Source organism: Phocoena phocoena, chromosome 13, assembly GCF_963924675.1.
Source record: "Phocoena phocoena chromosome 13, mPhoPho1.1, whole genome shotgun sequence".
Classification (NCBI taxonomy): domain Eukaryota; kingdom Metazoa; phylum Chordata; class Mammalia; order Artiodactyla; family Phocoenidae; genus Phocoena; species Phocoena phocoena.
The window spans coordinates 65713915-65740726 of NC_089231.1; the positions used below are offsets into that span (position 1 = coordinate 65713915).

Genomic DNA, 26812 nt, shown 5'->3' on the forward strand with positions numbered 1-26812 from the left:
GGGCACAGGGCTGTTTCCCTAGGGAGGTGCGAGCAGGAGGTGCCATGAGGAGGGGTGGGAACTCTAGGACGAGGTCATGCGGAATTACCGGGGTGGGTTTTGAGCAAAAGGACACGTGGAATCGGTGGGTCATCATCTACAGAACCGACGGACTCCTGAGGGGTACACAACCCAGAATGTGATGCTGACGATTCCAGGGAAGGGAGCTGAGGTATTGTCCTGGGGACCCTGGCAACCAAACACTGTGTGACCGGGACAATCAGATGTGGAGGTGGTCCACACAGAGGAGGAAACATGGAAGAGGGTGGGGAGGGTGGACAGACTTCCATTCCTGCAGCGACCCAATTCCCTGTTCTCGAATGTTCTCTGGAGGAGGGGGTTCCTGGGTGACAGTGAAACCATCCCTCACAAGAGTCCCAAGACTCCATCCTCTATCTTGATTTCTTAAAGGATAGGAGGATTTTGTTCCCCTTCGAGGATGGTTGAGTTCAGGACACCAAATGCAGAAAGAAACATGAGCAGAGCACGAGTTCTGAATGACAATGAGGACATTTTATTGAGAATTGACTGGGTGCAGGAGGAAGGGCTGGGGGGACCAGGGTGGGTGGGTAGACCCTCCAGGGGTCCTGTGGCTCCAGTCCCCTGAGGATGTGAGGACCAGGACCTAAGAGCACTCGGAGGGCGACACTGTCTTCTCTACGGTGCTCCCCTCGTGCGTGACCTGGCAGCTGACGCTCTCATAAGATTTCCACTCGCTGGCCGTCAGGGCCAGGTAGCTGCTGGCCGCGTACTTGCTGTTGCTCTGTTTCGAGGGCTGGGCGGTCTCCACGCCCCTGGTGATGGTGGTGCTGCCTGCCTTCCAGGCCACCGTCACGCTGCCCGGGTAGAAGTCATTGATGAGACACACCAGGGTGGCCTTGTTGGCGCTGAGCTCCTCAGTGGAGGGCGCGAACAGAGTGACTGAGGGCGGGGACTTGGGCTGACCTGCAAAGTGAGGGGGAGACGGGGGGTCACTGGGGCAGCGTCCATCGCGGGAGCCCCTGAGCTCAGGAGAAGCGGGCACAGGTGCCCAAAGTCCAGTGCATGGATCCCAGGCGGGCCCTTGCTCCCGTGAGGTCAGGCAGCCATGGCTGGGGTCGCTCACCTTCTGTCGGGGGATCCTCAGTGCCCGACTCCTGGGAGTTCGGGGCTCCCTTGCAAGTCTCCATCTCTTCCTCAGGCTCCCACGTCCCATAAACCACATCCCACCCTCTGCTCCCTGGTGCTGCCTGGCGTCTACCCTGAGGTCCTCTCTTTCCTCTGGGTGTCTGTGTGTCCTGGGCATCAGTCTGTCTGAGATCTTCCCCTGGTTTTCGTCCGGTGTCCTCATACAGGTCGTCTGCCTGTCTCCCGTTCAGGCTCTCTTCCCTTTTGGCGGGGGGGGTTTGCTGCCCACAGTCCCCCTGATGCCAGCCTCGCAGCCCCCAACCCTCTAGGGCTGCCACAGAGACCACAGAGACCCCTCCAGGGCTGCCAGGGTGGAGGGAGCGTCAGTCCCAGGGCTGGGGTCCAGGGAGTCCCACAAATGAGAGTTTCCACGAGGGTGAATGTTATATTCTGAGCCTGGGGTTGTGTCTGTTCTGAGGGGTCCCCTGACCTGTGAAGTCCCGCTGGGGATCTGTCTGTCCTGGGACATCTGTCTGTCTGGCCGAGTCAGTTCCTGTCACCTGTCCCTATGAGGAGTCCCCACCCTGGGCGTCTGAGCTAGGGGCTCACGTCCAGTGTGTAACTGGTGCAGTGACCCTTAAGGCCCAAGTGTCCTGAGATGTGTGCGGCCTGGGGTGGCCTGCTTGCTGGGAGGATGATGGGGACCTAGCACCCTGAGGCCACCTTCTCAACGGGACACTCGTCTACCCTTCCCCCGTGTACTGTTCCCTCCTCCACTCTCCAAGGCCCCTGGCTCTGGGGTCCCTCACTAGCCCCCATTTGGGTCCCTGAGCAGAAAGGTCCCAGGATGACACCCATACTCTGTCCAGCTCTTTCCAGTGTCCTTCCCACATCCCTGGACCCAGTGCCCCAGCCTGAGACCCCCATTCCTTGGGCCTCAGCCCCTCCGTTCTCCTCAGACCCTGGGGCTGGGCACCCTGAGGAGGGAGCTGACATCCCAGCATCCAGAGAAGAAGGGCCTGGAGGGAAGGCTCGGGATGGGAAGAGCGAGGCGTGGCAGGAGGGTCACTGAGCCTGTCCCCACCATGGCCACCAGGTTCTGTGAAGAATGACAGGCTTGGGGGCAATGGACAGCCTAGGGGGTGAAGATGACAGACCCCGGAGAGTGAGACCCCAGCCCCAGACAGGAGGGAAAAGACAAGAAAATCTGCCCAAATTTCACTGTGGACCCCGAAGAGGAGGGTAAGGAGGAGACTCACCCAGGACGGTCAGCTTGGTCCCTCCGCCGAACGCAGCACACAGTGACACAGCCTCGAACATAAACCCTCCTGACACCCCCTCCACCCCCTGCCCAGGCCCAGCTGCAGCTGCACAGAGGCCCCAGGGCCACCCTCCTTGTCATGGGGGCTGGTCTGTCCTCGGGGAGGATGAGGGGGGACCCCACACCACCAGCACCTTTAGCCCTGGGAAGCGGGGCTCCATCCATCCCCAGGCATGGGAGGTGCAGGAGAGACATCTGGGTGTCACATCACCTCCCAGGGACCTTCCTTTCCTGGAGGAGGTGGGGTCCCCTGGTCAGCAGCATGGGGGGCGTCATGGTGGGAGGGTGAGGAGCCTGTTTAGCATCCTGAGGGGATGGAGCTGTGCTCTCTGCAGAGCGAGGCCACAGGGATTCTGGAGGCTCCAGTGCCCTAGAGGCATGTCCAACACGGCCAAGTTTGTAGTAACTCGTGTGTGTGCCGGTGTGTGTGCATGTGCGTGTGTGTCTGCCTTTCTAACCACTCGGATCCCTGTCCTGTGTAGCTCCTACAGCAATAATCTCACTGATCTGAGATCTCATTCCAGATCTAAGATGGTGAATCAGTACACAGTCAAGTCCACGGCACCGTCCTAGACCGAAACTTGACGTTAGACTCATGGCCCCGTCGACCACTCACATGGTTTTTACTGGCATTTGTGGTGGGGTCGGTGGTGGGCTGGCCACCACCAGTGACTGGTGAGAGCAGAGCTGGCCTCGTCCCAGGAGCCTTGAAGGCAGCCGGGACCCTCCTGACGCAAGTGGGAGGAGGACTGTCTAGAGGGAGTGTGGGATGAGGGATCAAGGTCAGGGGCTGTGGGTCCTGTGCAGAGTGTGACAGGAAGGCCTGGGGGAGGGGCACAGGGCTGTTTCCCTAGGGAGGTGCGAGCAGGAGGTGCCATGAGGAGGGGTGGGAACTCTAGGACGAGGTCATGCGGAATTACCGGGGTGGGTTTTGAGCAAAAGGACACGTGGAATCGGTGGGTCATCATCTACAGAACCGACGGACTCCTGAGGGGTACACAACCCAGAATGTGATGCTGACGATTCCAGGGAAGGGAGCTGAGGTATTGTCCTGGGGACCCTGGCAACCAAACACTGTGTGACCGGGACAATCAGATGTGGAGGTGGTCCACACAGAGGAGGAAACATGGAAGAGGGTGGGGAGGGTGGACAGACTTCCATTCCTGCAGCGACCCAATTCCCTGTTCTCGAATGTTCTCTGGAGGAGGGGGTTCCTGGGTGACAGTGAAACCATCCCTCACAAGAGTCCCAAGACTCCATCCTCTATCTTGATTTCTTAAAGGATAGGAGGATTTTGTTCCCCTTCGAGGATGGTTGAGTTCAGGACACCAAATGCAGAAAGAAACATGAGCAGAGCACGAGTTCTGAATGACAATGAGGACATTTTATTGAGAATTGACTGGGTGCAGGAGGAAGGGCTGGGGGGACCAGGGTGGGTGGGTAGACCCTCCAGGGGTCCTGTGGCTCCAGTCCCCTGAGGATGTGAGGACCAGGACCTAAGAGCACTCGGAGGGCGACACTGTCTTCTCTACGGTGCTCCCCTCGTGCGTGACCTGGCAGCTGACGCTCTCATAAGATTTCCACTCGCTGGCCGTCAGGGCCAGGTAGCTGCTGGCCGCGTACTTGCTGTTGCTCTGTTTCGAGGGCTGGGCGGTCTCCACGCCCCTGGTGATGGTGGTGCTGCCTGCCTTCCAGGCCACCGTCACGCTGCCCGGGTAGAAGTCATTGATGAGACACACCAGGGTGGCCTTGTTGGCGCTGAGCTCCTCAGTGGAGGGCGCGAACAGAGTGACTGAGGGCGGGGACTTGGGCTGACCTGCAAAGTGAGGGGGAGACGGGAGGTCACTGGGGCAGCGTCCATCGCGGGAGCCCCTGAGCTCAGGAGAAGCGGGCGCAGGTGCCCAAAGTCCAGTGCATGGATCGCAGGCGGGCCCTTGCTCCCCTGAGGTCAGGCAGCCATGGCTGGGGTCGCTCACCTTCTGTCGGGGGATCCTCAGTGCCCGACTCCTGGGAGTTCGGGGCTCCCTTGCAAGTCTCCATCTCTTCCTCAGGCTCCCACGTCCCATAAACCACATCCCACCCTCTGCTCCCTGGTGCTGCCTGGCGTCTACCCTGAGGTCCTCTCTTTCCTCTGGGTGTCTGTGTGTCCTGGGCATCAGTCTGTCTGAGATCTTCCCCTGGTTTTCGTCCGGTGTCCTCATACAGGTCGTCTGCCTGTCTCCCGTTTAGGCTCTCTTCCCTTTTGGCGGGGGGGGTTTGTTGCCCACAGTCCCCCTGATGCCAGCCTCGCAGCCCCCAACCCTCTAGGGCTGCCACAGAGACCACAGAGACCCCTCCAGGGCTGCCAGGGTGGAGGGAGCGTCAGTCCCAGGGCTGGGGTCCAGGGAGTCCCACAAATGAGAGTTTCCATGTGGGTAAATGTTATGTTCTGAGCCTGGGGCTGTGTCTGTTCTGAGGGGTCCCCTGACCTGTGAAGTCCCGCTGGGGATCTGTCTGTCCTGGGACATCTGTCTGCCTGGCTGAGTCAGTTCCTGTCACCTGTCCCTATGAGGAGTCCCCACCCTGGGCGTCTGAGCTAGGGGCTCACGTCCAGTGTGTAACTGGTGCAGTGACCCTTAAGGCCCAAGTGTCCTGAGATGTGTGCGGCCTGGGGTGGCCTGCTTGCTGGGAGGATGATGGGGACCTAGCACTCTGAGGCCACCTTCTCAACGGGACACTCGTCTACCCTTCCCCCGTGTACTGTTCCCTCCTCCACTCTCCAAGGCCCCTGGCTCTGGGGTCCCTCACTAGCCCCCATTTGGGTCCCTGAGCAGAAAGGTCCCAGGATGACACCCATACTCTGTCCAGCTCTTTCCAGTGTCCTTCCCACATCCCTGGACCCAGTGCCCCAGCCTGAGACCCCCATTCCTTGGGCCTCAGCCCCTCCGTTCTCCTCAGACCCTGGGGCTGGGCACCCTGAGGAGGGAGCTGACATCCCAGCATCCAGAGAAGAAGGGCCTGGAGGGAAGGCTCGGGATGGGAAGAGCGAGGCGTGGCAGGAGGGTCACTGAGCCTGTCCCCACCATGGCCACCAGGTTCTGTGAAGAATGACAGGCTTGGGGGCAATGGACAGCCTAGAGGGTGAAGGTGACAGACCCCGGAGGGTGAGACCCCAGCCCCAGAGAAGAGGGAAAAGACAAGAAAATCTGCCCAAATTTCACTGTGGACTCCGAAGAGGAGGGGAAGGGGGAGACTCACCCAGGACGGTCAGCTTGGTCCCTCCGCCGAACACATCACACAGTGACACAGCCTCGAACATAAACCCTCCTGACAACCCCTCCACCCCCTGCCCAGGCCCAGCTGCAGCTGCACAGAGGCCCCAGGGCCACCCTCCTTGTCATGGGGGCTGGTCTGTCCTCGGGGAGGATGTGGGGGGACCCCACCCCACCAGCAACTTCAGCCCTGGGAAGCGGGGCTCCATCCATCCCCAGGCATGGGAGGTGCAGGAGAGACATCTGGGTGTCACATCACCTCCCAGGGACCTTCCTTTCCTGGAGGAGGTGGGGTCCCCTGGTCTGCAGCATGGGGGGCGTCATGGTGGGAGGGTGAGGAGCCTGTTTAGCATCCTGAGGGGATGGAGCTGTGCTCTCTGCAGAGCGAGGCCACAGGGATTCTGGAGGCTCCAGTGCCCTAGAGGCATGTCCAACACGGCCAAGTTTGTAGTAACTCGTGTGTGTGCCGGTGTGTGTGCATGTGCGTGTGTGTCTGCCTTTCTAACCACTCGGATCCCTGTCCTGTGTAGCTCCTACAGCAATAATCTCACTGATCTGAGATCTCATTCCAGATCTAAGATGGTGAATCAGTACACAGTCAAGTCCACGGCACCGTCCTAGACCGAAACTTGACGTTAGACTCATGGCCCCGTCGACCACTCACATGGTTTTTACTGGCATTTGTGGTGGGGTCGGTGGTGGGCTGGCCACCGAGAGACTGGTGAGAGCAGAGCTGGCCTCGTCCCAGGAGCCTTGAAGGCAGCCGGGACCCTCCTGACGCAAGTGGGAGGAGGACTGTCTAGAGGGAGTGTGGGATGAGGGATCAAGGTCAGGGGCTGTGGGTCCTGTGCAGAGTGTGACAGGAAGGCCTGGGGGAGGGGCACAGGGCTGTTTCCCTAGGGAGGTGCGAGCAGGAGGTGCCATGAGGAGGGGTGGGAACTCTAGGACGAGGTCATGCGGAATTACCGGGGTGGGTTTTGAGCAAAAGGACACGTGGAATCGGTGGGTCACCATCTACAGAACCGACGGACTCCTGAGGGGTACACAACCCAGAATGTGATGCTGACGATTCCAGGGAAGGGATCTGAGGTATTGTCCTGGGGACCCTGGCAACCAAACACTGTGTGACCGGGACAATCAGATGTGGAGGTGGTCCACACAGAGGAGGAAACATGGAAGAGGGTGGGGAGGGTGGACAGACTTCCATTCCTGCAGCGACCCAATTCCCTGTTCTCGAATGTTCTCTGGAGGAGGGGGTTCCTGGGTGACAGTGAAACCATCCCTCACAAGAGTCCCAAGACTCCATCCTCTATCTTGATTTCTTAAAGGATAGGAGGATTTTGTTCCCCTTCGAGGATGGTTGAGTTCAGGACACCAAATGCAGAAAGAAACATGAGCAGAGCACGAGTTCTGAATGACAATGAGGACATTTTATTGAGAATTGACTGGGTGCAGGAGGAAGGGCTGGGGGGACCAGGGTGGGTGGGTAGACCCTCCAGGGGTCCTGTGGCTCCAGTCCCCTGAGGATGTGAGGACCAGGACCTAAGAGCACTCGGAGGGCGACACTGTCTTCTCCACGGTGCTCCCCTCGTGCGTGACCTGGCAGCTGACGCTCTCATAAGATTTCCACTCGCTGGTGTCAGGGCCAGGTAGCTGCTGGCCGCGTACTTGCTGTTGCTCTGTTTCGAGGGCTGGGCGGTCTCCACGCCCCTGGTGATGGTGGTGCTGCCTGCCTTCCAGGCCACCGTCACGCTGCCCGGGTAGAAGTCATTGATGAGACACACCAGGGTGGCCTTGTTGGCGCTGATCTCCTCAGTGGAGGGCGCGAACAGAGTGACTGAGGGCGGGGACTTGGGCTGACCTGCAAAGTGAGGGGGAGACGGGAGGTCACTGGGGCAGCGTCCATCGCGGGAGCCCCTGAGCTCAGGAGAAGCGGGCACAGGTGCCCAAAGTCCAGTGCATGGATCCCAGGCGGGCCCTTGCTCCCCTGAGGTCAGGCAGCCATGGCTGGGGTTGCTCACCTTCTGTCGGGGGATCCTAAGAAACTTCCATGTTACCCTCCCAGGTGACCCGGCCAAGCCATTCCATCTGCAGCCTCAGTGTCCCTGTGTGTAACCCGGGCAGCTCTCCTCCCTCCTCCTGGTACCTGGAGTCTGAGTTTGGAATCTGGTCCTGACCTCCTGAGCCCTCAACCCAGCATCAGGCCCCCACATGGCTTCATCCTTCAGGAGCCCAGATGCCTCCTCTGTCAACCGGGGTCCCCCACCCCACGTGCCAGAATCCTGACTGTGTATGGAGAGGCACCGAAGCAGAGCCATTTGCACAGCGGGACCTGGAGCCTCCTCTCCTTGACGGGAACTGGCTCTGCCCCAGCCTGGCCTCAGCCGTTCCGCCGAGGGCTGGGTCTGCCTCACCAAAGCCCTAGGGACTCCTCCGAGGCTCTGCCCATCTCCCCATCCCTCTGCCCTGATTGCAAAGCCCCTCACCTTGGCTGTCTTCTTGGAGCTGCTCCCCCAGAGGATGGCACAGCTGCCCCCATGCAGCACTTCTGACGACTCTGATTTTATGGGGCTGCTGTGAGCTCTGAGCCCCTGTTCATGATCTCCTGAGTCTAATGAAATCTTTGAGGCAGGTGGAGGCTGACCCTTGGACAGGTGTGATCCCTGCGCCCCAGGGGGTCGGCGCTCCAGGGACGGAGAAGTCTCTGCCCTACAGGACCCGCTCGTTTCTGACCACCATCCTGGGAGCCTCTGGTCACCTTGTCCCATCTCACCTGTGTCTCCATGTCCCTGTGTCCTCACAGCCCAGCCAGGGCCCAGAGAGCCTCAGCCCAGAGTGAGTGGGACCCGTCTCTCTGCCCTCCACGGGCCTCCCTCGGGCTGCTCCTCTGTGTCCCTGGAGGCTGGGTCATAGCTCCCGCTATGTCCCTGACCTCCCTTGTGGCCCTCAGCCCAGACCCTGGGGCTTGGAGACTGTCTCCAAGGCCACCCCAGTGCCTCTTGTCAGAACAAGCCTCTGGTCCCTACGCCAATGTCTGCCCTAGAAAAGGGGAAGGAGCCCCCATTCCTGGACCAAACCCCAGCCCAGGCCCCTGGATGGGCCATGTCCAACAGTTGGACCCTGGAGGTGGCTGCTCCTGCTGTTGGGGTCCTTCCTGCCGGTTACCCCAAGACCAACCTGCCTCCCCAGGCCCCAAGGAGAAAGGTGGGGTCGGTCCTTAAGCTGGGAGGGCAGAGGGGAAGCAGCCCCCAGAGAGAAAAAAGTGACTTTCCCGAGACAGCCAAGGGTGGGACAGACTGGGAAAGACGTGAGAGCCACTTACCTAGGACGGTGAGCTGGGTCCCGCCGCCGAAGACGTAGCAGGGTGACTGAGACTCGGACCAAAACCCGCCGGGCCAGCACCTGGGGCCTGTCCCTCCGGGGGCCAGGATGGAGCAGGGAACTGCTGGGCGTGACGGGCTCAGAGCTGTAGCAGGCGGAGCTGTGTCCTCGGGCTGGGGTGTGGGCAGCCAGCCCCCCAGAGGCTGGGGCACGCCTGGGTGTCCCCATGCCCAGCCCCCTGTCTGAGGAAGGAGCCACTCACACCTTGTCACCCAGTGTGTCCCCCAACTCTGAGGCTGTCCTGTGACCACTGAATCCTCAGTGCTGATGGTGCTGCTGAGTGCCCAGTCCCCTCGGGTGGCCATGTGGTGTGGCAGAGTGAGTCCTGAGCTGGCTTGGACCTGCCCGACCTCTCCTGGCCTCATTTTAGGGCTTCTGGGTGTTCCTTCCCCATAATTTCCCACAGTCCAGCCAGGTAGCTTCCTCCCTGGGCCTGTGGACACCAGGTCATTCCTGGGGGGCCCCCATGTGGGGACCCCCTGCCCTGTTGTCTCCATACATTGAGATGCAGTTCAGTTCCTCCTCTTTCATGAAGCCTTCTCTGCTCTCTCAGTTCACTGTCTTTCTGTCCGTATGTTTGTCCATCCATCATCCATCTATCCATCTATCATTCGTCCATCCATCCATCCATCCATCCATCCATGTATCCATCATCCATCCATCATTTGTCCATCTGTCCAACAATGGTCCCCAAGCACCTGTCTGCCTGGCACTGTTTCACAGGCTGGGATGTGGTATGGGGAGCCCTCTTCCTCTCACCCCCATCTCTCCCTGAAACTTCTCAGGTCAACGCCAACAAGGTCCCCATCCTGGTCAAGTCTGAGGTCCCTTCCCAGTCCCCTGTGTTTTCCCATTCTCTCTGCCTCTGACCCACATTGTGCACTCTGACAACTGCCCAGGGGTCTTGCATCTCTATTTCCAGTCCTGACCTCTCTTTCTGGCTCTAGATTTATGCACATTCTGCCTCCTGAATGCATCTCTGCTTGAATGCCCTCCAGACACCTCAAACTCAACATCCCCCATCTAAACTCCTCACAGTTCCCCGAAAACTTGCTGCCCCTCATTGTTCTCACTTCAGTAGATTTCTCCTCAAGCCAGAGGCCTGGAGTCATCCCAGAATGCTTTCCCCTCATTGAATCACCCTCTGTGTTCTAGGCATCCTACTAAACACAAAATACCCTTAAAATACTCAGAAAAAGAAAAAACACCCAAATCTCACCCTGAGAGTTTATGATGACAAGAATCCTCAAACTTTGACAAATCTGATTGTATCTCCCAATGCAGTTTATCTAAATCAGAAGGTAACCCTTTGCATTGGGACAAGAATTTTTTTAATTCAGCGGTGGAACTATTTGTTCATGGTTGTGTTTAAGGTGTGCACATAAGATTTTTGAAACAAAATTTAACAGAACTGCAGTATAAATTCAACACTTATTTCTGATTAAATAAAGCAAATATCCAGACTTTTATTAAGTTAATTATCTAAGGAAACATCCTCAACTTGATAAAGAGTCTCCCAAAACTTATAGCAACCCTCACATTTAAAGGTAAAACCATCTTAAAGGTCAGGGTTCCCACTCTTACTTTTATTATTCATCATATTCTACAGATTTGAGCCAATGAAGTGAGATGAGGTGGGGGAAAGAGTGTGTTAGGAAAAATGAGATAAAATTGTTCTTTGCAGATGATGGGCTAGTTTACTTCAACAAACAAACAAAACAAAACCCAAGACAATCAGCTGAAGGACTATTAGAACTAATACAAGAATTAACCAAAATGATTGAACACAAGAGCAATAGGTAACTATTGAGGAGATGAAATTTGGGAAACACTGACAACCTCAATGAAAATTCTATTAAAAGTCCTAGGAATAAACCTAACACAAAATGTGCAAGATTTGCATGGATAAAATATAACACAACTTGACTAATGGACACAACAGCAAAGACATCAATTCCCCTCAAATGAATCCATATACTTCATGAAATTACAAGCACAACATCAAAGGAATAATTTTTGAAAATTAGCGAACCGATTCTGAAGTCCAACAGTAAGAATAATAATGGAGAAGAGACACAAATATTCTGAATGAGAATAATAATGACGGGGTTGTTCTTTACCAGGTACAGAAACACATTGTAAAGCTACAATAATTAAAACAGGGTGGAAAGGATGTGGGAATTGATCATTAGATCAACAGAACCACAGAGAGGATGTGATAAATCCATAATTCAGTATTGGATAAAAGCTATGTTTGTATTCAACAAACATATGATGATTGGCTCTCCATTTGGAAAATATATAAGGTTATATTCCTACCTACGCAAAAATAAACTCCAGGTGAAGTAAAAACAAACACCAAAACAATGAAAATACCTGAATAAAATAGAAAAAAATAGAAATGAATATGCCTTCCCTATGTTTGCCGCAGATCACAGACACTGTAAAGAAAAACCGCCAATCTGACATATAAAAATCAAAAAGGTTTTATGGTGAAAGACCCCACAAACAAAAGGTGTAAAACAGATCAGGGAAAAATATTTACCATGTACATACTTAATAAGGGGTTACTATCCCAAATAGATGGAGAGTTTCTTATAGATCTTTAAGAAAATACAACCAAACGAATGAAAAATAAACCAGGCAAAATTATGACTGGTGAAATTCACAGAAGAAATAAAATCAGTCAATAAAAATATGAAAGAAAAATAAGTTTCACCAACGATCAAATAAACAAACACATTTGTTCTCATTTTTGCTCATCAGACATGCAAAATAAAAAAAGATCCACCCTGTCACATTATTGGCAACAATGGAGAGGGAAAGGCACTGTCATTCACTGTGGTGAGAGTAAGTTGGAACAGACTTTTGGGAGGACCACTGGCATCTCCTATGAAAATTTCAAAGCCTGTTCTCTCTGATCCAGCAATCCCACTTTTAGGTATCTATCCCGTGGAGATACACAGTGTACTTAGTATGGATACACAGCTACACACGTTGGGGGTCTCCATGTAGCATCTCTTGTAATTCACATTTTTAAGTGGAAACAACCTAAATGTTCATTAACAGGAGAATCATTATAGACATGCTGCTTCATCCAAATTTTGAAGTCTTACAAAGCTGTGTGGAGAACATGGGGGATTCATATGGGCTGATACAGAAAATCTCAACAGACTGTTGAAAAAGCTAGTTGCAGGCTAATATACTTCTGTACTTAATCTTTTTTTAAAACACATAGTACTCTGGTATTAAAAATTATTTTTGAAGATAAAAATGAAATATATCTTCTTGTGAACATTTTCATAACTACAGAAAATTATAAAGTAAAAAATTGAAACTAGATGAAATCACACCTGCCAGAGACACACAATTGACATTTTTCTACATTTTCTGACAGGCTTTTGAAAATGCACACATACTTTAAAAACCCAATTTCAGAAATACAATTTTGGAGGTTTGTGCAAGATTCCTTATGATGGATATTCCATGCTGTATTTTGTCACACCCTTTCTGCTGGATTTCTAGGTTATTTCCAGTTTTCTCCCATCATTAATAATGTTGAGTTTCTTGCTTGTAAACCTTTGGTTACATCTTTGGTTGTTCCCCCCACCCTCTGCTCAGGGTGAATTCCTAGAAGTGGAATTACACAATTTAAAGAAATACGCTTTCTTTTATGACTCATTGCATATTGCTAAAAAGGGTGGACATTTTAGTCTTTTATAGACAGTTCGTGACTGTGCCCGTTTCTCCCCACCATGATAATGTCACTTTAAATTCAGCTGCCAATTCCATAGGAGATATCGGTACCTGGTCACCATGGACCAGCACCCCCTCCCCATCCCCTTTCCACTGCCCCTTCTCCATCCTCTAATCTGGCCTCACTCACACTGGTCTCCGATCTGGAGCCATTTTTTCAAAACATGAACCTGACTCTGACAGCTCCCCACTTGAATCCTTCAGTGACTCCTCCTGGACCCCAGGATAAAGGATGAGGTGTACAAGACCCCAGCAGTCTGCACCCCGCTCTCCCCGGCTCTGGAGGCTCCCTGTGGGCCTGTGCCACCTCACTGTCCTCCTCGGACCCCCGACCATTCCCTCTGCCTGGAGCGCCCCGTCATGTGTCAGCACCCTGGATCTGTAAGACCAGCTCGGGCATCCCCCCCTCCCATCTTACTGCTCCTAAAATGACCCATGGGTCTGCCCAATGCCTGGACATGACCCCGCTTGGTTCAGTCTTGGCCCCAGTTAAACACTCAGGAATTTAGTTGAGGAGTTGGCCTCCTTGGGGGACAACAAGCCAAACCCTTGCTTCCTTCTCTGGACGCCTTGTAAACTGCCCCTTCTCTTGCACCATTTTCTTAAAACACAGGACATGCTGGTGCCTGTTCAGTCCCGGGATTTCCACAGTCCTGGGACCGTGCCCATGTGTTGTGTGAACTTGGGCAGGTTGCCTCACCTTTCTGGACCTCTATCCCTGTCTGTAAGACGGGGATGATGGCAGGACCTGCCTTGTGGGGCTGCTGCCCCTAAAGTGATTAGTGTCTTCTGGGTATGTCCTGCCCCTGCTACCCTGTTTCTCCCTGCTCAGAGGTCCAGGGCGAGGCAAGTGAGGCACCAGTCTTGGGCACAAAACTTAAGGGGCACCAAAAAAATCCAGTCATTGAGATAAATAATACTTTAATACAATATTAAGAAAAAAATCAATACAAACAAATTCACACTAGACAAAATGTCAACACTTTAAATAAAGCCACTGTCTGCTCAGGCCCCTTCTTTACGGATGATTCTCCCTTCTTGCCCCTCTCTTCTATAGTCATTCACCCCTGCACCCCGTCAAAGGGACCTCCAGTCCCCCTGTACCACAACTCCCTCGGCCTCTTACCTGTCCCACAGTCTCCAGAGGCTGGAGACTTCCCGGGGCTTCCATGTGGGGGGCCATGCTGCCTTCGGGGGCAGCAGGCCATGGGTGCCCATGGCCAGGCCCAGTACTATTAGAGGCCAGGACTGCCTGGGGACAGAGCTCTGACCCCTGGGGTGTTCATGGGCCCACCTGGCCTGACCTGGGCCTCATGTGCCCTCAGGGTCAAAGGCGCCTCGGCCGACCTGCTGGTGTGGGCTCCCTGGAGGGGGATCGGCAGGTGCCCCCAGTTCCTCTCACTGGCAGTGGCCGTCCCAGTGCATCCTGGCCCTCGTGGCCCTGTCCTCTGCCTGGGCCTTTTCTGTCCCTGCCCCCAGCACCTGGCCCCCTTCAGGATCAATGGCTGTTACTCCTGGGGCCTCTCCCAGGGGGGCCTTTGCTAACTGCTCTGCTGTGGTCAGGATCCAGGGCTCAAGGGCTTCACAGCAAAGCCCGCCCACCAGCCCCGCCCCCGGGTCCCTGGGTCGGGCATACCTGCCCTATTCTCCTTCCCTGTTCTGCAACTGCGTCCCTGGGCTGTGGAGCATCTCCCTGGGGCCTGGAGGAGCCGGGGAGGGCAGCCGAGTTCCCGTGGAATAAGAGTCAGTGAGGCCTGAGTGCAGTGGGCTGGGGCTTCTCTTCTGACCAGTCCTCTGGCTTGGTCCCTGCAGCCTTCACTCCGGCCAGTCAAGATCGCCCTTCCTTGGTTGGTTTGGTCAAGCCTGGGTAGTGTCCCTGGTCAACTCCTCACTCAGCTTCTCAGCCAGGCAAGGGCCCTGCGGGAGTGATTCTATACCCCGCGTTCAATGAGAAATGTCAAGTCATGAATGTTGACACCAATCAGACCGAGGTTCCCTCTGGGCCTCAGTTTCCTTATCTGTAAAATAGGGGCAGTTCCTTTGCCGTAGGAAGGCCTTGAGGATCAGTGTGATCACGTGTCTGCTTAGGTTGGGGTCCGTTTTGAAGCCCAGGAAGATAACACATGATACAGTGATGAGAGGGGTGCTGTTTATCCAGTGCTGACAACTGGGCCGGCTCCCTGCTGAGCTGAGATTTTGTTTTTTCTCCCCTGTTTGAAGACGAAGAAATTGATGTTCAAGCAACTTCCGTACTTTCCTGATGCCACACCGTCAAGAGGCCTGGCCCTCACACAGCTCCAGGGCATGCCCCTCCCTCTAGGTCCTGGTGCTGTCAGGCTGCTGGGTATAGGAAGAACTCCAAGTGGCAGCTTGCAAGTTTCCACTCGTCACAGCCAGCACCTACCCTCTGGCTTTCCAGTTGCTCTCTGGCCACAGGAGCCCTAATACCTATGTCAACTTAAGTCCAGCTCTGCAGCCCTCCCAATCTTCTGTTTCAGCAAATCTGAAAGAGGCCTCCCAGGGATGGACCCCAAAGTGACTTTCCTGGGAGGGCCCTTTCAGAGGTGTCTGGCCCGTGATTTTTTTTTTTGTGGTACGCAGGCCCCCCACTGCTGCAGCCTCTCCCGTTGCGGAGCACAGGCTCCAGACGCGCAGGCTCAGCGGCCATGGCTCACGGGCCCAGCCCCTCCGTGGCATGTGGGATCTTCCCGGACCGGGGCACGAACCCATGTCCCCTGCATCGGCAGGCGGACTCTCAACCACTGCGCCACCAGGGAAGCCCTGGCCCATGTTTTGAGGCCGATGCTCCTTATCTTTCCTGCTACATCTGGTGAAAATCAGTCCAGCCTGTTCCATGGGATGCGTTAACAGGCACACAGCTTGGGACTTCATTTTCTTCATATAGATAAGGGTCCCTGGGAGACAATGTCCACGGATCTCTGTATTTCTGCACGTCTCACGAGCAAAGGAACGGATTGCCTTTGTTTTGGATCATCTTTTCGAGTATGTGTGTGTAATGAATGACCCTGGAGGGTAGAGATAGCGTCTCCCTCTGGAGCAAAACATGCTTACTGTCCGGCAGAAAAGATTTGAGGTCCCCAGCGTGGATGTGCAGGTGTCTCCTGGCCCCTTTGCATCTCCCTGTGGGGCTCAGAGAACCAGTGCAGGGTGATGCCGATATGCCGGCTGCCTCTCTTGCTGGGAGTAACATGCTGGCCTTTGTCTCCAACCCAGCATCTTGTGTCCGCCAGCATCTGTGCAACTGCGGCAGGCTCACTTTTTAGCTTGTGGGCGGGAACAAATCCCAGACCCTCCACAGCTCTTGATAATGACGGTTGTGATGGGGGAAGGAGGGAAGGAAGGTGATGATGGTGATCAAAACCTCACAGTTTGACCAAACTCATAAAGCAGCTTTGGAGGAACCCCAGGCTGCCGGGCCGGGTGCTGAGGGCTGGACTATACAGCACACACAGACAGATCCCTGTCCTTGGACATGGGCCAGGCATTGAAGAGTAACGGGGTGTGGGTGCCCTACCAGCCATCATGCAGGATATGGGGGAGCCCCTGGGAGGCCCTGATTCAGTCCAGCTTCTCCCCATTGTGGTGCTTGGCCCACTCCAGCATGGGACCTGGGCCCCTTGCACCTTGGGGGCTGCGTTGCCCCTGCCCCAGAGTCCAGGTTGAATCTGCTCCCTCCCCGCACCCCTGTGTGGGTGTGACACTCACCCACTGCCCGGAGCCCAGAAGCTGTGGTTCCCCCCACCCACTGGGGACAGCCCCAGATTTCGGGGAGAAAAAGGGGCTGTCCCTGAACTCGGTGATTCCAGTTGTGCCCCATCCTCCACCCTGTACCTGCCACGGCCTCTGGGCAGCCGCCACCGCAGACCACATCCTCCTGTGGTGGCCATGGTTGGAAATTCTGGTCTGGCTGGACGCTGGGAACCCTCGGGGGATGGGCAGGGCCTTCCCAGCTGGTGCAGCTGCAGCTCTGGCCGCCCAGACTTTCCCCACCCCCTCCCTGGACCAAGAATGGCCGAGGGCTGGATTCAGGCTGAGCCAGAGAGGTCTGGGTCCAGCTGTCCTGCTCAGCAGATCCCCTACTCAGGGTCCCTGGCTCCTCTGTGCCCCGCCCCCACCCATCTCCCCTGGAGTGGAGGGGTGTGTCATGCCCCGTCACTTCTGCCCTGCTCCCGTGTCAGGGGCGCCCCCTGCCTCCTGCTGGTCAGCCCCCTGCCCATTCTCCATCCCACAGGCCCCAGACACCTGCCTATAGTCACAGTGGAGTCTTCTCTCCCAGGCCTAGGTCTCCCCAGCTCCCCACTCCCCACCATCCCCAAAACTTAAGCGGCTGGTCCTTCTCTTAACATCTTCAGCGTTTTACTCTTGGGGCCTGGAGGGTCTGAGGCAGAGGGGGACAAAGTGTCCATCTGGAGATATGACAAAGTTTCTGGAATCAGGATCTGGCTCTGTGGTTCCTGAGCCCCCTCTGAAGGGTGCCCGGGGAACCCTGAAGATCCCAGCTCCTCTGGCGATCCTGGGGGTACAGCCCCCTACCTGCACTGTCCTCCAGCAAATAGGGAGAGAATCCTGCTGCTTCTGGAGACGCCACAGACTCACCGACCTGGTAGCTTCTACGGATGAAGAAACTGAAGCACAGAGAGGGAGAGTTTCTTTCCTAAGACACACAGCTACTTGGTGTAAAGACCGTGTCCTGGGACTTACCAGTACCAGCCGGAGACCTGGGAGGACCAGCCTTTTTGGACATGGTGGTGGGACCCAGCCTGGAACTGGGGGCTTTGGAAAATTTCCATGCTTTAACCTCTAACTCTCCCAGTCCAGCCACCGGGGATGCAGCCCGAGGGGGAGGGCCCGGTACAGGGCAGCAGAAACCAGCTGTCAAGGGAGGCAACGCCCAGAAAATGTGGCTCGCGGGAGGCGTGAGACCTGAGGGTGGGGGCGGGGGGTTCCCGTGAGGGGGAGGAGGGGTGCAGGGGCTGGACTCTGTTCTTCATCTTCCTGGAGTCCCGGCTTGTCCTGGGGTGGGGGTGCTTAAGGTGAGTCACACCAGTGCATGGTCAGATCCTCATTTTACTTACTGTTTCAGTGCTTTACTCATATGGATTTGGGGGGGCTTTAATTTCAATTTTTAAAAATATTGCATTAAGTATTATTTATCTTTTTTTTTTTTTTTTTTTAATTTGGCCGTGCCATGGAGCTTATGGGATCTTAGTTCCCCAGCCAGGGATTGAACCAGTGACCTCGTCAGTGAAAGCATGCGGTCTTAACCACTGGACCTCCAGGGAATTCCCAAAATATTATTTTTCTTGATTACTGAGTTTTGGGGCACTTCCTTAAATTTCTCAGACAAGGAGGGTGTCTTACTCATCTCACTCTAGTCTTGGCTGTGTCTGGAACTTGGGAGAAACTAGTTACCTCCAGCTCAAGGAACTGCTTTTTGCAGGGTCTGCCCAACCCTTCCCTGTGCTGGAGTGGGCATGGCCAGTGCCCAGCAGGTCCTGCCCCACCTGACCAGGTGGGTTTATATTTGTAGGGCAGAACCTGTTTTCCAGGTCCTTTCCAAAGGCTTGGACTGACACCTGGGAGGGGTACACTCCCACGGTGAGGAGACCCCACTTTGGCAGGTGGTGGCTTTGTAGCAGCCATTGGTCCTTTAACTGTTCCACCAGCAGCTATCTGCCGGGTGAATCCTCTTGGGACCCTGGGAGGGTGGTCCAGACTTACACATTCTCACATCCTTGTTCCATTCATAGGAAATGCTTCCGTCCTGATGGGTAACAAGACTAATGTGATTTATATTCGATTCTTACTTCATTCTTACTAAAAGCCAAACCGCTAAATACTCTGACATTTATTTCTCACATGGTGTCCAATAGTATCTGTGGCTAATTAAATAACGACAAATAGCCTTGTGACTTACCTTGTTTTTAAAAAGTTATAAATGTAGATAAGTGAACGCAGAAGATCTACATCATTTTAATGTTGATCTCACCAGATACATCTTTTGATTAAAAGTGATTTATGATGTTCCTCAAAATGCCCACTAACACGTTTACTTGTATTGACAAATACAGTGGGAAGGCTTCTAACAGGACTTCGTCCGAATAGTACATTTGGCAGTGAGGACTGGCTGTGCAAATTAGATCACTCGGTCAGACTCTTCCATAGATTAAATGATTCAAGTCAGCAGCCTCAGGTTTTGGAGGAAGCATATACTCAAAACACATGATAAGATGCAAGTATTTTTCTCAAAAGATATCATATTGGCAAAGCTGCACTAAGGTGATATTTAAATTTTCCCCAATCTTTATATCTTCTTACACAAGGGGCCTCTTAAGTAAAGGAGTAATACATTTAACTAGTAAGTTCTGCTCAAGCCTTCTCGGTGTTTATCCCCGAGAAAATGAATGACAAGTGGCCGGGTGACACCTCTCTGAGGGTGGTTCCCCGAAAAGCTGACTCTGGGATGGAGCCGGCTTGCAGGCTCTCCCAGTATGTGAGGCAATGAGCCCTCATCCCTGAGGGGTCTGGAGGTGCATCGAACTGCCTCCCACACGAGTCCTCTTGAAGTCGGGTGGTGTCCGTCCAATCCTTTGCTTTCCACAAAATTACAAGAGTATGAAACGGAGCTGTCAGCTGATAAATCATTTAGAGAAACTATTTTTGACCATCAACCAAGAACGATTTTTGGCGTATAACTAGGAAGGAGTTCATATCAGGCAGTGACACTGTATTACAAGACTCCTATTGATGGACCAAAGTTTCTCTGTTTCATATAGAAACGCAAGCCAGGACAGCGTTGTTGCTGGACTTACTTCATTCTAGAGGTAAATTATATTAATTGATGGATCCACGAATCAACACTAGTTAATAGTTATTTATGAAAATGTCAATGCATTTATGTTGTTTTGATCAAACTCTGCTGCTAATAATTAGGATATAACAATGTGGGAGAAACCTTTTAGCGCTTAAAATCACGGGAAATGAAACAAATTCAAAAATTTTAAATGAATGTACATTATTATGACAGAGATGTATGACAGGATAATGAATGAGATTTTCAGGTATGAAAATGTATGAGCAGACCAAATGTAGTAAGGGATGTGGAATGGAAACAAGTCTAAGCAGAAGGAAAGATGGATGTTATAGAAGAATTTTAAGGACAGTGGATATCAAATCACGACGATTTTTAGACTCCGATGAATATATGTAAAGAAGTGATGTGAACATTTTGCAATCTTCTGATGACAATTTTCAGATGTCAAATTACAAAGGAACAGGCATCGCGGGGAAGCCCAGTTCTTAGAGGATTGTGGGCAATGGTGTTGAGGGCCCGCCTCAGGGTGTTGCAGGGAGGCCCTGGGTCTCAGTGCAGGACGATCAGGCACAAGTGACGAGAATGACCTCCGTGGGTCAGGGGCCACCAGCAGCCACCAGGCGCCGGAAGCTTTCCTTCCTGTATCTGGAATCTTCCCCCCACTCCTGAGAGAAGCCAGTGGAGAAGCTGAGCCTGGAGAGGGGACACGGCTGTCCTAGGACACAGCTGGCAAGGGGAACCCTCTGGCTCAAGGGTGCTGACGACAGTCTCCATGACTCAGGACCGAATCCCCACTCGCCATTTCTCAGCAGGATAAACAGAGGTCCTGAGAGCACAGAGGACACCGGAGCCTCAGGCCTGCCCTCCAGCTGCTCCGAGGCGGGTGGAGTGAGCGCCGAGCCAGGCAGGGAGGTCAGGATCTCACTTTCCCATCTGCCTGTGTCACCGTGAGTCACTGCCAGCTGCTCCTACCGCCATCAGCTACTGCACAGTAATAGTCGCCCTTGTCCTCGGCCTGGGCTCCGCTGAGGGTCAGGCTGGCTGTGTTCCCTGAGCTGAATCCTGAGAACCGGTAAGGGATGCCAGAGGGCCTCTCGTTATCATGATAGATGACCAGCACTGGGGCCTGGCCCGGCTTCTGCTGGTACCAGTAAGCACTTTTACTTCCAATGTTGTTTCCCCCCACACGTGATCCTGGTCATCTGTCCCAGGGGCACCGACACCGAGGGCGACTGAGTCAGTTCATAGGAGGACACAATGCCTGCAGGAGAGAAAAGGACAGGTGGGCTGGAGGTGAAGAACCCATGTCCAGAGACCCCCACCTGCCTGGCCTGGACTAAGCTCCAAAGATTCTCTGGGCCCCGAGGGCGCCCCCTCCCGTCAGTCTCAGCCCCAGGGGCCCATGGGCCTGGCTGGTGGATGGAGCCTCACTTTCTCTGGCAGGCGCAGCGCCTCGGGGCTCACACACAGCAGTGAGCACAGTGGGGAGATTTCAGCCCCTCCAGCCCCCCATCCTGCAGCAGGGCCAGGAGTCTCCTGTCCCCACGGGCAGCGCCCTGCTGAGCTCAGAGTCAGGGCCAGGTCTGTCCCCGAGCCCTGGGCCAGGGGTGGGCGGAGCCTGGGGGCAGCACCTGTGCAGTGAGCCAGGAGGCCGAGGAGGAGGGGGTCCAGGCCATGGTGGAGGCACCCCGAGTCTGCTCCCCGAGGCCTAGGCTGGGCAGGGTGGCTCCCAGGCCTCTCTTATCCCCTTGCTGGAGAGAGAGCTGCCGGGGGTGCAAATCAGCCGGGCCCAGGGGGTCTGCCTGGAGAGCTCTGTGGTTTCAGAGAAGGGCTCAGCCCCCAGGGACACGGAGAGGGAGGGGTGGCCCCTGCAGACCCCGCCTCGGCCTGGGGGATCCTCCTCCACCTGCTGTCCCGTAGTCTGGGGGTGACGTCTCCACTCCAGTCTGAGTCCTGGCCTCACTCCTGGACGGGCCTGGCCACTGAGAGCTCAGAGGTGGGTCTGTATTCTCTGAACTCATTCCATGGGCGACACTAAGAGGCTTAGACTGTACAGGATTCTCCCCCCCATCACAGCTCCTGGGCCCAAGACTGAATAAAATTCACGGTTTGACAAAGCACATGGAGTGTTCCAGGCCATTGCGGTGCTGTGTCTACCCTGGGCTGTGAGCTCCCGGGGCTGTAGTGTCCCCATTGTGCCTCAGGGGCAGGAACAGACAAGGGGCTAAAAGAAATGTTTGCTCTGTGAGAGAATGAGAGGGGGCTTCAGGGTTTAATAACTCTGCAAGGGAATGTCAGTCCTAATCCATTTCCCTTCAGTTGCTGGGAAAATATATATGTCATAAACATCACAATTACGGAAAGCTGATTGAGTGACTGCTGTGTGTCAGACACTGGGAAACAGGAAGTGTGGAAATTTCTGGTTCCCCCCCTTCCCTGTAAGGGGTAAGTGGAGGGACAGGTAGGGGGCAGTGGGAGAGCTTCCAGGGAGTAGGAGCAGCTGTGTCTGGAGGACGGGGCCTCCGAGTACAGGGAAGGGAGGGGCAACGTGGTCACAGGGAGGATGAGCGTTTCTGGACAGCGGTGGCTTTTTAGCAGTATTAGGTGTGCTGGCAGTGGGTGTGGGGCAAGGAAACAGGCACCGTCTCCAAGAGCAGGACTTGGGACACACGGAGACAGAAACATGTACTTGAGAGTGAAGGTGACACTGTAGAAACGGAAGGACACTTGTCATCAGGTGTGAGGTCCTGGTTACTTCTTCCCCTGTACTGGAGCCCTGATGCCCAGGACACCCCTCCTCCAGGTGGCTCTGCCGGGCTACCTCTGCTGCCCCCTGGTGGCTGCTCCACACTGGAGGCGGAGACTCAGTTCTAGGTGTAGATTTCAGAGCCCACTGCTCAGGTGGTGATTTCCCTGATCCAGGGATGGTGACCCCAATCAGGATTTACTCCCCCTCCATGGCTCTGTCTGCCTCACGTCCTGGCACGAGGGGCTGAGATTACCCGTGAAGGTATGAACAGGCTCATCTGGAAGAGGAGGGGGCTGGGCTCACAGAGGCATCCCTGCTCCTGTCTGTGGCGTGGTGGGAGGTCACGCAGGTGGGATGGGCAGTTGGGGACACCTCCCTCAGGGGGTGACTCTTATTGGTGCCAGCTTTGGGTATGGGCCTGATGCGGGGTGGCGGCTACAGTTCCAAAGGCACGGTTAGGACCACACCCACTGGGAAATGTTCATTCAGACCCACTTTGGGCTGGCACATTCCCTCCAGGGAATTCAGCATGAACAGGACACAGTCCCTGCTTGAAGGGTGTTTCCATCCTGTGTGGGGGGCAGTGCAGGGGACACAGTGGCTTTGCACACCTGGCAGAGAATCTCCACCACGGTCACCTACACATTGCCTGCAGTGTTTATTTAAAAGCCAAACACTTGCTTCTTTCAGGTCTCTGGCTATCAGGTTTGACCAGGTGGCCCAGCACTGTTCTATGGGATGTAAGGGTCAGTTGGCTGGAGTTTATCTCGGGGAACTCTTGCTCTTGTAAAGGAAAGAAATAGCAGGAATTGACGCAGATCCTTTCCTCTTGAACATGGTGTGATAGCTGGAGCTGCAGCAGCCATCCTGAGGTCTGTCATCCACAAGAATGAAAGCAAGGCCAACATATAGGGACAAGGGACCTGGATGCTGGCAAGATCTTGGGTCCCACGTGGAATCTGTGATCACCCAGAGAACTTATCTTGGTGAGACTACAATAGGTCCCGCCTGTTCATGCCTCTGCTTTTCATCAGTGAGTCCTGAAATTAAAAAGAAAAAAATGTATTCCGACCAAGCAGGAAAAGTCTGAGCACAAATGCATCAGTTAACGAAACTAGTGATGGGGAAAGAACCCCATCGTGGTGCGTGCTGTGGGGATAATTAATCCAGAGAAGAGACAGACAATGACAGGCAGGCTGTCCTGTAATCAGAGGCTGGGGGCCTCTCCAAAGGGATAACTCTGGAGCTGCCCTCAGGACTGGGGTGAACCAAGTAGTAAGAAGTGAGTGTGGGAAGGGCTGAGACTTGGCCAGTGGGGAGGAGTCGGGTGTGTTGGAGGATCTGAAAGGACAGGGCAAACTTGAGGGATCTGGGATGTAAACCCAGCTCAGGGCCAGTGTAATATGTTCTCTGAGTTAAGAATTTGAGGGGTAGAAGTGACATGTGTTCAGGTGGAGCAAAGGGGATTCACACGTAATAAATCCGGGTCTTTGCAGCTCCTTAGCACAGGCTGGAGCCCAGGGAGCAGGAACAGGATTGACACAGGTGGGTTGAGACAAACCCCTCGGCCTTCCCTACTTTACCTGAGGGCTGAAGACCTTCGGGGGGGTTACTAGTGCCTCTCCCCTGCCAAGTATCCACCATGCAGCCGTGCTGGGGCTTTAGCTGCTGCATGTGCCTCTGGTCCTGAGCCCTGTCTACTGTCCCATGTGGCTGACCAGTCACTGTCTTCCATAAATGTCTGCAGATTTGCTTCTGTGACTGGGAGCCCAGGACTCGAGGAGCTCACTTGACAGGGAAAGGCAGAGGCTGAGAGAGGGAATGACAACGCCAAGGTCACTTGGGGGCTAGAGAGAAGAGAGATGTCTTAATTCCTAAATAATAGCCTCTTCTGAGTGTTCTAGAACCAGACTGGGCCAGGAGGGGGCTGTGGGAAATTCTCAGCCTGAATTGTAGATTCTTCCTGTCAGTTCTCCCCACTGCCTCTGGGGGCGCTGCTGCACCTCCCCTGGGGCCGTCTGACACCTGCGAGGCTGACAGCGCCCTGCTCCCCGTGGGGCTGAACAGAAAGCCCAAGAACAACACACTCCAGATTCAAAGCAACGACAGCAGCCTTTTCATGATCTCTCCTCTGGAGGAATCCTGGAATTACTGCTTAGGTCTTAGGGATTCGGTGCATACAGTATCATCTGTTGCTGGTTCATGGTCCATTAGTGTGACAAGTTAATTGTACATTTAATAATCTGTAATTGTCAATACTTTTTGAACGTAATTTTTTCCCATGTGGTTTCCATCCTCCAAATTAGACATCCACCCTCATGCAAGACAGGAGTGCACTTGGAGGAAACTTTTGGCTTTTCTTTTAAAAAAAATCCACAGGTGGCATTTTAATATTTCTAATGTGGACCTTTCCCCTGGAGAATCTAGAATTCTGTGTGAAGCAGGAGATCTATGTGCCATTGTTCAGGTTGTCACATGTTTGTTTAAGCATTTTCCAGGGAAATGGTCTTTGGGTGTAAATTCACTGTTTTCCAAGGTCACCCAGAAATTTCCTCATTGTACGTCTACGAGTTTGGACACTGACTTTTTTTGTGAGGAAAGCCATGCATTGTAGGATGTCAAGGTTTTATTTCTTTACAAGAAGGAGAAACATATCCAGTCAACTGATGGGTCAATAGCTGTGCAAAAATCAACCCAGTTCCTCCCTGGATCCTGTTTCAGATGAAGACTGAGGCTTTGGTATAATGGGGGTGTCTACTGTGAAACTGGGGCCCTAGTTTGAAACAGAACAGATGTTCTTGGTGGTCCCCATCACTTACAACACCTAATCATAGGACAGCGTGATAGTGGTGAGTTTTCAGTCATCACTTTGGATAGAGAAATCGTTTTTTGCCAGTTTCTTTCACAAACATTCTCACCATAGCTTATTGGCCTCCAATGCACAGTTTTATAAAAATTCAAGGACAATCAGATCTAACTGGGGATTTTGAAGAGCACACTGTGGATTTAGGCAGGAAAACAGAGACTTGGGGGTATATATAACCTCCTCGGGACCCTGTGAACATGTTGGGAACAGCTGGCCAACTTAGATCGGGTTCCCTGGAAGCTGATTCTGAGATGTTAAGTGCATGTCCTGGAAATCTGGAAGGAGATGAGGAGGGGAGACTGGGCAGAGGGGAGGGGACCCGGGATTTGGTCACACAAATGAGGACTCGGGGTTCTGCAGGAGAGTTAAAGCTGGTCCGTTCGGGTCGTCCTAAACTGAATCAGAGCCTGGGGATGGTGGCCTCAGGCATCACGCACCTGACCCTCTCTGACCAGGGGGATAAACCGGGGTGGGGGGCCATTTTCTGCACCAACAGCATTTCCCAGTGAGGGCGCCGCTGTGAGTTTTCACAGGCTCCCAGCAGCCGTGGATGAGTAGACGAGGCCAGAAGAGAGAAGGAGGTAGATGCTAGAATGCCCACTGCTCTGGCGTGTTCTATTCAGAATCCCAGCTGCTATGGGAGCCTGGGGCTTCAGCATCAGATGGGATAGGACATTCTGTGGTCAAATCCTAGACAGTTGGGCCAAGAGGGGCCCAGGGACCACGATATGGAAATGTGGGGAAAACTACCACTGGAGGGACGTGTCCCTCTGTCTGTCTTTCCATACAGGGCCTCTGTCCGAAGTTCCCGACCTGGCCAGACAGCACTAAGACAGCCTGGTCCTGCCAGCCATAATCCATCCCTGAGCCCCCTGTGCAGAGCCTGCCTGGAGGGCTGGGAAGAGGGGCAGCCTGGGGGTCTCAGATCTGGGGGAACTGGGCCAGACCTGTCACTGTTCTTCCACAATCCTCCTGGGGGCTGGAGGAGAGTGAGAGAGAGATGGGGAGGGGGTTTGTGTCTCACTTCCCCGTCTGCCTGTGTCACTGTGAAGATAACCACTGCTGTCAGCTGACCCACAGTAATAGTCAGCCTCGTCCTCGGCCTGGGCCCTGCTGATGGTCAGGGTGGCAATTTTGCCTGAGCTGGAACCAGAGAATCGGTCAGGGATCCCTGAAGCCAGGTTGCTATCCTTATAAATGACCAGCACAGGGGCCTGGCCTGGCTTCTGCTGGTACCATTGAACATAATAGCTTCCTAAGCTGTCTCCCTGGCAGGTGATCCTGGCCGTCTGTCCCAAGGACACGGACACCGCAGGTGGCTGAGTCAGCTCAGAAGAGGCCACAGAACCTGCAAGATAGGAGAGGAGAGTGAGGGTGAGGAAGAGGGTCTCATCCCTGTAGCCTCATGCCCCCTGCGGCAGCTCCTGTGCTGAGCTGAAGTTCTGGACCGGGCTGAGCTCTGGTCACTTTTCGGGCTGAGCCTGGGGGCAGCACCTGTGCAGAGAGC

At 54.2% G+C, this 26812-nt stretch overlaps 2 pseudogenes; both read right to left on the reverse strand.

Annotated features, from left to right (window-relative positions):
* Positions 1-664: 664 nt before the first annotated feature.
* On the reverse strand, positions 665-21366 carry LOC136133065 (immunoglobulin lambda-1 light chain-like; annotated as a pseudogene).
* Positions 7261-14063, reverse strand: LOC136133149 (immunoglobulin lambda constant 3-like; annotated as a pseudogene).
* Positions 21367-26812: the final 5446 nt, after the last annotated feature.